This window comes from Oryctolagus cuniculus, chromosome 13 (assembly GCF_051225735.1).
Source record: "Oryctolagus cuniculus isolate XC-2025 breed Fujian yellow rabbit chromosome 13, ASM5122573v1, whole genome shotgun sequence".
Taxonomy (NCBI): Eukaryota; Metazoa; Chordata; class Mammalia; order Lagomorpha; family Leporidae; genus Oryctolagus; species Oryctolagus cuniculus.
Window position 1 is genome coordinate 23259018 of NC_142879.1, and position 12645 is coordinate 23271662.

General features: G+C 45.5%; 1 long non-coding RNA gene across 1 annotated transcript; it reads left to right on the forward strand.

Moving 5' to 3' along the window:
- Positions 1-557: 557 nt before the first annotated feature.
- On the forward strand, positions 558-5868 carry LOC149122520 (uncharacterized). The gene is made up of 3 exons (XR_016219307.1): positions 558-620; positions 2961-3082; positions 3502-5868. It is a non-coding gene; the product is annotated as an uncharacterized LOC149122520 (long non-coding RNA).
- The last annotated feature ends 6777 nt before the right edge of the window (positions 5869-12645 follow it).

Consider the following 12645-nt stretch of genomic DNA (forward strand, 5'->3'; position numbering starts at 1 on the left):
GAATCAGGAATAAAGCTAAGATTCAAATCCATGCCTTCCAATGTGGGATGCGGGTGTCTCCAGCGGCATGTCAACCACTATATCAAACACAAGTTCGTTTGTTCGTTCCATCCTCCCTCCCTCCCTCCCTTCCTTCATTCCTTCCATGGTTTATTCTATTTATTTGAAAGAGTTACAAGAGAGAGAAAGAGAGAGAGGTCTTCTATGTGCTGGTTCATTTCCAAAATGACTGTGGAGCCAGAAGCCAGGAGCTTCTTCTGGGTCTCCCATGTGGTTACAGGGGCCCAAGGACTTGGGCCATCTTCTACTGCTTTCCCAGGCTACAGCAGAGAGCTGGATTGGAAGTAGAGAAGCTGGGAGTTGAACCGGCGCCCATGTGGGATGCCGGTACTGCAGGCTGGGTCCTGATCCCACTGTGCCACAGTGGCGGCCCTGAAACACACGTTTGTTCTTTCTCTTCTGTCCAACATTATAGATTGTGGTTAGCGCAATCAGGCAAGATGAAGAAGTAAAAAAGAAAAGATCTGGGTTGGAAAGGAAAAAGTAAACTGTCTTTGTTTGCAGGTGACGTGATTGTGTATAGAAGTCTCGTTCGACCTCTTCTGGACATTTTCAGCGCGGTGAGTCTTTGCCTTGCTGAGCTAACCCTTGTACTGAAGGATGTTTAGCAGCATTGTGGGTCTTTGCCCGTGAGATGCCAATAACACTGCCCTCATGTCTGCTTTCAAGCCATGACAACCATTGATGTCTCAAGGCACTGCCACTTTTGTCTCCAGGAGGTAAAAGCCATTCTAGCTGAGAGTCACCGGTAACAAAAAATGTAATGGAAGCTTCAAAAAAGCTACTCTAACTAGTGAGTTTAGCAAGATCATGTGTTACCAGATCGATACACAAAAATCAATTGTATTTTATATCATACTAGCAATGAACAAATGGAAATTGAAATTAAATAACAATACCATTTGTAATCATATAAGAAATATGAAATAGTGGCTAATCTGACCAAAGAAGTTAAAAATCTTTATGCTGAGAACTACAAAATATTGTCGAGAGACATTAAAGAAGACCTAAATAAATAGATATACCTTATCGTTGGTTTGAAGAATCACATTGGCAAGATGTTGAATGTTTCTAAATTGATTTATAGAATTAATGCAATCCCAGTCAAAATCCCAGCAGGCTTTCTTGTAGAACTTGACAAGTTGATTCCAAAATTCACTGGCAACAGAAAGGATCTAGAATAGCTGAACTTTCAATAAAAGAACAAAATTGGAGGGCAAACACTACCTGATTTCAAGATTAATAAGCCTAGAGCGATCAAGATGTGTGATGTTGGTGTAGAGGCAGATGCGTGTACCAGTGGAAAGCAATAAAGTCCAGAAGGCCACACATATATGAACAACACACTTTTGACAAAGGTGCAAAAACAGTTCAGTGGAGAAAGGATAGTCCTTTCAACAAACTGTACTGAACAATTGAATATCCATATATCAACAAAGCAAAGCAAAGCAAATTTCAATCCCTATTTCGCACAATTTTGAAACATTAACTCAAATGCATTGTAGATTTCAGTGTAAAAAGCTTCTAGAAGAAAATATAGGATAAAATATTTGTAATATTGAGTTAGGCAAAAGTTTCTCAGGTAATATACCAAAGAATAAATTGTTAAATCACACTTAATGAAAATTAAAAACCTCTCCTTTTCAAAAGTTAGTATTAAGGGAATGAAAAGACAAATTGCATTGGAAGAAATATTTGATAAAGAACTTATGTCTAGAATATAGGCAGAACCCTTAAGTCTCAACCGTAAGACATCAACAAAATTAAAACCTTGCACTTTAAAGGGTACTAAATTTTGTGTTTCAAAACTAAAACTTTTGTCCTTCAAAGAAAATAAAAAGATAACTCACAAAATAGGATTTCAATTAAGATAACTGATTAAGCATTGCTAAAGATATTTGGCAATGAATTGCTTCTGGGTTGCTGGTGCTAATGTCCCATGGTACAACCAGTTTTTTTTTTAAAAAATTATTTATTTTGCTTTTCTTGTATGGGGTGGGGAAGAGGGAGGAAGAGAGGGAGGGAGAGAGGAGAAAGAGAAAGACATCTTCCATCCACTGGTTCACTCCCCAAATGCTTGCAACAGCCAGAGCTGGGCCAGGCCCAAATCCAGAAGCCAGGAGCTCCATTGGGGTCTCCCATGTGGGTGGCAGGGCATCAAGTACTGGAGCCATCACCTGCTGCCCCCCAGGACGTGCGCACAAGAAGCTGGTTAGGAAGCAGAGGAACTGCGGCTCAGACCAGCGCTCTGATAGGCAGCACAGGCATCCAAGTGGTGACTTAACCCCCTGTGCTGCAGTGCCTACCCCTGTGACAACCTACGTAGCAAAAATGCTGGCAATTTCTTCAACATTCCATATCTGTCTCCCACAGAACCCAGTGGTCCCATTCCTGGGTTTTATCTCACAGGAATGAAAACACGTGTCCAATAAACGTTATACACAAATATGCAGTTTTATTTTATAGTGCAAAACTGAAAACAATCCAAGTGCTCAACAAAAGGTAGGTGGATAAGCGAATTGCGATCTACATTGCTCAGCAGTATAATGGGAGGAACTATACGAACTGATTCACTTATTTAAAAAAAGTTAGAAAATGCAAAGCAAATGTAAAGCAACAGAAAACAAATCAGTGGATGCCCAGGGAGGCATGTGAGAGTTGGAGGAGGGAGGGCAAAAGGAAATTTGGGGCAATTTTGGACATTTTCATGGTCTTTATTGTGGCGATAATTTTATTATAGTATACATATGTCAGAGCTTATCAAATTGTGTACTTTAAATATGTGTTGTTTATTGTATGCCAATCATACCTCAATAAATCTGCAGCAACAAAGATAATTCATATAAAGTTCCTGGGCTTGCAGTAAGAGCCTCTTTTCTGTGATTGCTCTTTTGTTGCAGACACTGAAATTATAGGCTGGAGAAGTGCCCCACGCTGGCCCGGGGAGGTACCTGGGACACGGTGGTGACTGGCCCGCAGGTTGCACATTCCCCTCACCAGAAACACTGGCCAGCAAGAGGAGGTGAGCAGTGGGCTGGTTGATTTGGTCTTCACTGTTCCTGTACCCACATGGCATCCTCTTGCAGTCTCAGCTTTAACAATTATTTCCTTATTTTGTTGGGATTTTCTTATGGTCACTATCACCGATCTACTCTACCAGTATTTGTTCAACAGCGTGTATAGGGAAGACACATGGTAAGTCTACCATGGCACAAAGAAGCAGACATGTGAGAAGAACTGTGTGACTACAGGGACCTCATTGCCTATGAGGGCTGGGGTGATGTGAGGACACCCATGACCGTCGGAGGCAGAATGGGACTAGAATTTGGGGAACCTGCAGATACTGACGTGGGAGTTTATGGGGATGAGAGTCCCACCTGCTCCTTTTAAGTTCTGTGGGTTCCTCTCAACACCCAGATTCCTTTTGCTTTCCATTGTCAGGAAGGCTGCAGATCTATCCGGTGGAAGAAGGGAACGTGTCTCCTTGCTGGTTGCTTGCTTGTTGTCGGTACCCAGAGGAACGGAGAGATTCTGAGCTATCAGGTGACTGGGGAGGGCTGGCGTTTCCTGTCTGTGCCTGTGCTTCTCTCTGCCTCTTCCCTTAGATCTGCAGGCTGAGCTTGTAGATCTGATTGATGGAGTGCTTCTAAATACAACGTTCAGCTGTGTGTTTGCATGCCGCTCTCTGTATGGGTGGCTCGACAGGCATTCAGATTCAGCGGAAGAAGCATATGCACCTCACGAGGAAGCAGATGCTGCTGTGTAATCGAGAGTCATTTAGGAGGAGCAGGGAAGGTGAGGAAAGGACAGACCCTTCTTCCAGTAGCAGGAGGCTTTGTGCCGCTTTGATCCCATCTTTGAGGCTTCTGTATGTTTGTGTGTGTCAAGCAGCTGCCCCAGAAGCCTGGGACACAGTTCTGATGCTTGGTATGCAAGTATGAAAGAAGCAGCCTGAAGCCATGTGAGCTAGGGGACTGCAGATGCCTCAGAAGCCAGTCACCGCCATCAGAGGGCTTGCATCATTAGCGGATAGGGCAGAGAGGGCCTTTAACGGAGCTACCAAACCCACAGCCAAGAAATGAATACGGGGTGGGAATTTAGCCTCATGTTAAGATGCCTGCATCTCGCATCAGAGAGCTTGGGTTTGAGCCCAGGCTCCTGAGTTCAACTTCCTGCGATAAAGATCCTGACAGGTGGTGGTGATGGCTCAGTTAATAGCCTTCCTGCCACCCACATGAGAGACTGAGAGTGTGTTCCTGGCTCCTGGCTCCATCCTAGACTGGCTGTGTCCACTGTGGGCATTTGGTGAGTTAACCAACGAGTGGGCACTCTCTTTGTGTCTGCCTCTCTCTCTCTCTCTCTCTCTCTCTCTCTCTTTCTCTCACACACACACTTTTATTTATATTTATTTTATTTATTTCAAAATAAATTTGAAAAATAATATAAGTGATTTTAGAAAAAGGGAACGCAGTGAGGCACGGTGTGGGAATCACGGTGCTTAGACACTGAGCTCTCAGGAGCACTGAGGCTGAGGCTGTGCTCTGTTGCTTCCTGATCTTGGGCCATCTTGGCAAAATGAATGGCTAACTCACAGATGTGTCTTAGGAGATGTAAGACAGGGATAATAGCAATATCAGCAATGCCTGCTTCTGAGAGTTGTTGGAAGGGTTAACAGGACAATGTCAAAAGTGCTTGGCTGGGGAGCACCCACGTACACAGAAAGGTGCCTCTTTAGGTGGTTCTGAGTGTAGGGGAGGGTGGCATTGGCTGGGGAAAGGCATCTGTAGCTGCCAAAGATGTTTCCTCGGACTGAGCCAGAGTCCAGTGAGTTGTTCAGCGGTCGCATCTGCAGTGCACAGAGACGCCATTCCAGGTTTAAACCACGGCCCGCTCGCAGCATTGGCTCTCACTGCCTGCAGCCAGAACATCAGAGAAGGCTGCCTCCGCTGCTTATTTCATCTCCCGGAAAATGAAATGTTTGCTTGCTTGTAGAGAAGGGCTTGACCTTAAGCAAAGTAAAAACTCACAACTTCCAGGTATCAAAATCACTTGTGTTCACCAATTTCTCTACAAAGAAGGAAATTTCAGGGTACCGTGCTCTCTAGTTGGCCGTGTAAGGGATGTGAAGGTAAATGTCACAGGACGACCAGGTTGCTCCTCTCAGGAGGTAGAACAGTCCCCTGTAGTGCCACAGGAAATGTTTTGTTGCAGGACTCTGGTGCTCTTATTAGTAGGTCACGCGCCTGTGCACATTTGGAACCAGCAGTTACTAAGTTAATCTCCTTCTACTCAAAGAAACATGAAATTTCAATCCCCTGAAATTTCCATTGAATGAACAAGGGGACTTAGTGCTGTGTCATAAACTGACATCTACTACAAAGCTGTCATGACAGAAACGGCATGGTATTGTCATAAAATCAGGCACGTAGGCCAATGGGGCAGAAGTGAATCCATGTACCCATCGCCAAATGATTTTTGGCAAAAGTGCCAAAAAGAACACATTGGGAAAAGGACAATCTCTTCAATAAATGCTATTGGGAAAGTTGAATATACACACAAAGAATGAAGTTAGACTAGCTATATGTAAAAAGAACTCGAAATGGATCAAAGACTTAAACAGAAGATCTGAGACAATGAACTACTAGAAGAAAACGGGGAAAATATTTCATGACATTGGTCTGAACAAGGATTTTTTGGGGAAAGGCCTCAAAACTAGACCTCAAAAACACAGGAACAAAAGCACCGGTAGGCAAATGGGATTGCAACAAACTAAACAAACTTCTGCAAAGCAGAGCAGATGAGAACAGAGTGAAGAGAATGGGAAAAATATGTGCAACTCATACATCTGACAGTGTGTTAATATCCAGTATGTACACGGAACTGAAGCAATTCAATAGAAAAAGAACCAAATTATCTGATTAAAGACTCAGTAAAAGATCCAGAAAAAACATTTTCTCTAAAGACACCATATAAAATTCTCAGCATTTCTAACCATCAAAAATACAAATCAAAATCCCAAAGAGGTAATACCCCCTCCCATGTGAATGCCTAGTATGAAAAAAGATAAAAGACAGCAATGCTGGTGAGAATGTGAAGAAAAGGGAACCCTCACACACTGTTGGTGGGAATGTAAATTAATACAGTCCTTAGGAAAACTGTATGAAGCTTCTTCAAAAAACTAAACATGGAACTACCATATATCCAGTAATCCACTACTGAGTATTCCCAGAGGAAATGAAATCAGTATGTCAAAGAGATACCTGCAGTCTGAAGTTTCCTGAAGCACTGTTCACAGTTGCTAAGCTATGGAAGCAACATAAGCATCTACGGTTGGATGAATGAATAAAGAAAATGGGATGTCTATTTATGATTGGATACTATGCAGTCATAAAAAGCATGAAATCCTGTCACGTCTAACAACGTGGATGCACCTGCAGGACATTACACTAAATAAAATCATCCAGACACAGAAAGACAAATACTGCATAATCTCACTCATACGTGGCATCGAAAGAAGTTGATGCTATAGAGGCCGGTGCTGTGGCGTAGTGGGTAAAGCCATTGCCTGCAGTGCTGGCATCCCATATGGGCACCAGTTCCAGCTCTCTGCTATGGCCTGGGAAAGCAGAAGGTGGCCCAAGTCCTTGGGCCCCTGCACCCATGTGGGAGACCCAGAAGAAGCTCCTGGCTCCTGGCTTCGGATCGGCACAGCCCTAACCGTTGTGGCCAATTGGCGAATGAACCAGCAGATGGAAGACCTCTCTCTCTGCCTCTGCCTCTCCTTCTCTTTTTGTAACTATGACTTTCAAATAAATAAATAAATCTTAAAAAAAAGTTGATGCTATAAAGGTAGAGAGGAGAATATAAGGCTGGTGAAGAGAGGTGGGTCAACAGGTACTAGGTTATAATCAGATGGTGGGAGTAAGTTCTGTTCTGTGGCACAGCAGGGTGAGTATAATAATAATGTATACTTCAAAAAGTTCATGGAAATCAGAACTAAAATACTAGATTATTTTGGTGCAAGAAATTTTGAAATCCATGCATAGTTTTTTCATAGTTCACATTTCCAGTTACTGTTTTAAGGTCCCTCACATGTTTCAAACGAGTAGAGAAGGTTTTTAATGCTCTTGCCACAAAGAATTAAATGTTTTAGGAGATGGATATGCTAATTTCCCAGATTTGATCATTCACAATTTATCTACATATAAAAGATCACATTGAACCCTATAGTATGTACAATTATCATGTGTCAATTAAAAATTAAATAAAATGAGGTTGGTGTTTTGGCATAGTGGGTAAGATCACCGCCTGTGATGCTGGCATCCCATATGGGCACTGGTTTGTGTCCCAGCTGCTCCACTACTGATCCAATTCCCTGTTAATGGTCTGAGAAAGCAGCAGAGGATGGCCTAAGCATTTGGGCCTCTGCCCTCCACGTGGGAGACCCAGATGAAGCACCTGGCTTTGGCCTGGCCCAGCGCTGGCCATTGCAGCCATCTGGGGAGTGAACTAGCAGATGGAAGATGTCTTTCTCTCTCTCTTTCTCTCTCTGTAACTCTGACTTTCAGAATAAACAAATCTTTAAAAAATTGAGAATATCTAGTATGAAGACAAAAAAGAAAAACATAACAAAGGAAAATGAACAGAGCCTCAAAAACCTGCAGCACCCCATAAGCCATCTGGTACAGGATAAGGTGAATCTCACAACAAGAAAAGAAAAACAAAACACTGACACATTTTCCAGCTTCTCTGAATTCTTAACTTCACCTCTGCTGAGAAGTTTGCCCTTTCAGCCATGTCTCGTGGTTGCTGACTGGTTCTCATCCCCGCCTGCTGTACAGTATGAATGCTGCACGTCCCAGGCCCACCCACCATTGCTTGACCTCTTGGGCATTTGCATCACTGCTGGAAGTGCTTTTACTGGGTTATACCTGAACCCTTGCCCATTTGGGGCATAATTTCCCATCTTCTCTGAAAATCCAGACACATATGTGTCGCTCCCCGTCTTCGTGGAGGAACGACACAGGACCCTGCGTTGTTCTTTCGTCTGCTCGGCCCTCCCCGGGTTTGCTGCTGGTTCTTCCCGGGTTGGCTGCCGTCCCTTCCACCTCCGTGGAAGGGCGGTTCCCCCTGCCACATTCCCCACTTCCGCGGGGGAGCGGCACACTGCCGGCCGGCTCTCTCGGGGGCTGCACAGGTGTTCCTTCAGATAGATGTTCCTGGTGCATGTTGTCTCTCTCCTCCTTTATAGTCCTCTTCCACCAATCCCAACTCTGCTACCCAAACGCCGAGTACGCTGCTCTCCTCCAATCAGGAGCAGCTCCTGCAGCTTATTGGTTAAACTGGAGGCAGCTGTGTAGAAGCTATTTCCTCCTCTCCCAGCGCCATATTGTGGGAGAGCAGATGCATAGAATAAGTCTTAATTCCAGTAACAGTCTAGTCCGAGTTGCTCCCAGTTGCTCCCCACAATATGGAGCCATGGAGATGGCTAGAGGGTAGGATGAGAAGGTTGGCGATGTCCTCTATGCTATGTTTATCTTCAGTCTCTCCTAACCAATGAATGAGCTGCAGATGGCACAAGTGAATCATGACAGGTATGTATGCTATCATCGATATTTTTATCACATAAAAATGTAACCTTGACACATGCTTCACAAGTCACATAGGCAATTTCAGGAGCTAGCCTGTTTCATGCTCACATATGTTTTCAAAGGTTACCGATTTTTTGCTTATGGAATACAGAGATGTTACATTGGGACATTGGGGTGGCATAGACAGGACCTCTAGGGTAGACGGAATCACTTTGCCATTCTATCTGGATGAATTGCTGAAAGTCTCAGGAACTGGGCCGGCGCCGCAGCTCACTAGGCTAATCCTCCGCCTTGCGACGCCAGCACACCGGGTTCTAGTCCCGGTTGGGGCACCAGATTCTGTCCCGGTTGCCCCTCTTCCAGGCCAGCTCTCTGCTGTGGCCCGGGAGTGCAGTGGAGGATGGCCCAGGTCCTTGGGCCCTGCACCCCATGGGAGACCAGGAAAAGCACCTGGCTCCTGGCTCCTGCCATCGGATCAGCGCGGTGAGCGGGCTGCAGCACGCCGGCCGCGGCGGCCATTGGAGGGTGAACCAACGGCAAAGGAAGACCTTTCTCTCTGTCTCTCTCTCTCTCTCTCTCACTGTCTACTCTGCCTGTCAAAAAAAGAAAGTCTCAGGAACCACCCCTCGCACAGACCAAGCCAGTACTAATGTGCATTAAGAGACCATATCCCTGGTTTTCTCTGTGCATGAACAACTGTACTTCTATTGCAGTTGTACTTGGAAACCTCAGCCACAGGTCCCATCAAGCAGCCCTGCTCCAGGGGTCCCCTGGAGCCCCTTCTCACCCCTCCTGGGGTTTCTTATCTTTTGGTTCCTGTTCCTGGAGGAACTGAGTTTCCTTGCCTCCAAAACAGCAAAGGGACTGTGCCTTCCTCCTGCAATTCCTTATCCTGCACCCAATCACCATGGTTATTGTTCTGCTGCCTCAGCTGCGTTCTCTCTGCTGGGTAGGCACTTTGTGCTGATACCCATTCCCTTTCCACGTCTTTTGTTGGACAGATAATGATCGTGGTAACAGCAATCTTTCTCTTTTGTATGATGCCTCCTAGTTTTCAGATCACTTCCTCTGCTGCTCTCTGAGTTTTCCCTCAAAACATCCTGGCTGGGTAGGTGGGGATGTGCCGTCCGCATTCCCACTTTACAGATGAGGGCATGACACCCACCCTCTGAGCACCCACGGCTAGAAGTGGCAGAACCAGACCTGGAGCTGCAGGCCTTGGCTTTGAGCTGGGCTGTTTCCGTGGTTGGTGCATGATTTCCTGTGGGTGAGGAGCAGGAGAAAGCACCGGGATAGGGATGGGGAAGCCGTAGGCTGAGGAACCACAGCAGTGGTGGCTGTGGTGGAGCTGTGAGCGACATCTGAGGAGATGCAGGGGGAAGGCCAGCGTGGTTGGGCTGAAAATAGGCCGAGTTAGGAATCCGGAGATGAAAGTTGAAATAACCAAGAAGTGTAGCAGACACTCAGGAGGAGCGCCACCAGTTGAGTGAACACAGGAATGAGGAGCATCAAAGAGTTTTCTTGAGCTTCTCTCCGAGGACTGGCCTGTGTGCTTACAGTCAATTCACACGCCTTAGGTAGGGAGAATCAGGACTTCTTATAGCAGTGCTGAGCCCCAAGGGACGTTGGGCAATGCCTGGAGATATTTTTTTTTTTTTTTTTTCAGTTCTCAAAGCCTGGGAGAGGGGGAGAAAAGGCTAGCAGTGCTTCCAGATACCCTGCAAGGCACAGGTCAGCGCCCACAGCAAACACTCATCCAGCCCCAAATGTCAGCAGAGCGGGGGCTGAGGCGCCCAGCGTTGCCACACTTGCCCTATTTTCAGCAGAGACAGTCTCGGCGTGGCCTTTATTACGGGTCTGTAAGTAAGACTGTTGGGTCATGCAGTTCTTAAGAGAAGGAGAAGGGCTTCAGGAACTGTACTTGATTTCAAACCAAACATTCCTTCAGCCAAATACCAGTATTTGTTTGCTGTCTCCAAAGTTGACCACTCCTGCTTGTATGAATAACAAAGGATGGAATAAGCGCCAAAGATGGTTTACAGGGATCCGCTCCCAAGCGTTGGCAAAGTTAAATCTGGAACATCAGTAATTAATCTGTGCAGGCCTGAGAATGGGGTGCTCTGTTGAGAATTAGAAAATTCAGGACAGAACTGATTTACAAAATTACAGACGAGAATAGTGTGTGAGATTGGCAACTCCATGGGACGTCAGGGCTGGGAGATATCTTTGAGACTTTGCCATACGCTTTCTTTGACACAAGGGGAAACTAAAAACAGCAAAGTGGGACCCAAAGCCGAGGCTGCAAGTGACAACACCTCCTCCCGGTACGTTTCATGTCCTTCCGCTTGCACAGGAACCACCCTGTTTTTACTTCCTCGGGTTGACTTGGGCATTGTTAATTCTGATAGCAAGAAACCTTAGACTTGCTATCTTGGGAGCTAGGGTTCTTTGGTACAACGTTGAAAACATGATAGTTAACATTGCTGTTGAAAATGTATACCACATTTTGCCCTTTCTGAAATTCTCGACACATGTTTTTTTCTCACCTGTAGGCCTCTGTCCCTGCTGCCCTATTGTCTGGTTGCTCTTCTGTCACTTTTCAAATCATCTTTCCTTTGGAAGCCCATTCTCCTCTCCTGGAGCTCACCCTGACTCCACATGCATACACAGCTGCATGGAGTCAGTTCCTCTATGCCGGACCCTCTTTCTTGGCTACGCACGTACTTCTGCTGTATCATGTTGGATATTGTGCAAACCAATAAATAATACTCCCCTTTACTCCTTTGAATTCAGAATCCATTGAGGAATAAGGCACAGTTGTCAAACAGATGGAAATACACATCTCAGTGGGTGACCTTTATTATACTGCATGTTTCATTCTGTGGCCAAGCGTGGCTCACTAGTGATTTGCTCTGGAGTTAAACTCACCCATGTAGTTATGGGCAAACAGCTAGAAAGGTGCCAGGCGGAGGAGTGAGACAGTGGGAAGAAAGAGGCCTCACCATTTATCCTTAAGGAGATTTGTGATTTTTTTTTTCTTTTCTTGGGGACTAAGTATTTCACAGTTGACATAAAAATACACAGTCTGTTTCCTCTGTTAGATTGTGGGCAACTTGGGGGCAAGGATACCATATGGTCTATCTTTGTTTTCTCAACTCCAAGTTTAGTGTCTGGTGTATCGCACGTCTGCTAAATGAATGATGTTAGACATGCTTCGTGTCTGCTTCTTCTGCCTCATCTCATTCCTTTCAAACAATAGTTAGATGCTGTCTCCATCGGTTCTGCAGCATCCCACCCATGTTTTAATAACTCATCTCGCAATGTCCCTGCAAAGTTGCTTTCCTCTCCCTTTTGCAGAAAAAGGGAAATGAAACTTGGAGCCGTTTAGTAACCTGCTTTGTCATTGAAGTCAGCCAGCAAGCGAGTAGTAAAGCCAGGTTCAATGTGTCAGCCACCTTGGTCTTCACAGAGTGGGCGGTGGCTTTCTTCCTCTCTGAATTAGAGACCTCCCCTTTCTTCATCCTTTCTCAAATTTTTAGTCAGCTCTGACCAAGGAAAGGCTTTGGCTAGACTTAATTTTTAATCTAGTAAGTGCAGCGGAAGACTTAACTGGCTTCACTTGCCCTGCCAAAATCTCTCTCAGTGAAATCACTGGGCTCTGTGTAGTCCCCAAACCACCACCCGTATCCTGAGTGCCAGAGGCCCTTTCAAAGTTCTCACGCTTCATCCAAAGCCCACTTTGAGCTGAGAAGGTCTGTCCTGAATCCTGCCCTATTGACAGCTGTGTCTCACCTGAGTACTTTCTACCAACGTGGTCTGCCCACCTGGGAGGCACCTCACTGCCTTCCCCTAGCAGAAAACAGTGTGCAGAGATCTTAGACTTTGCTTCTAGCTAGGCCAGCCCAGTGTTTATCTCTAGAATGCAGTGTCCTAGCCAGGATCTAGTTGCCTTAGTGGACAGGGCTCTGGGAGATCCCAGCCCACTCTTTTTTTC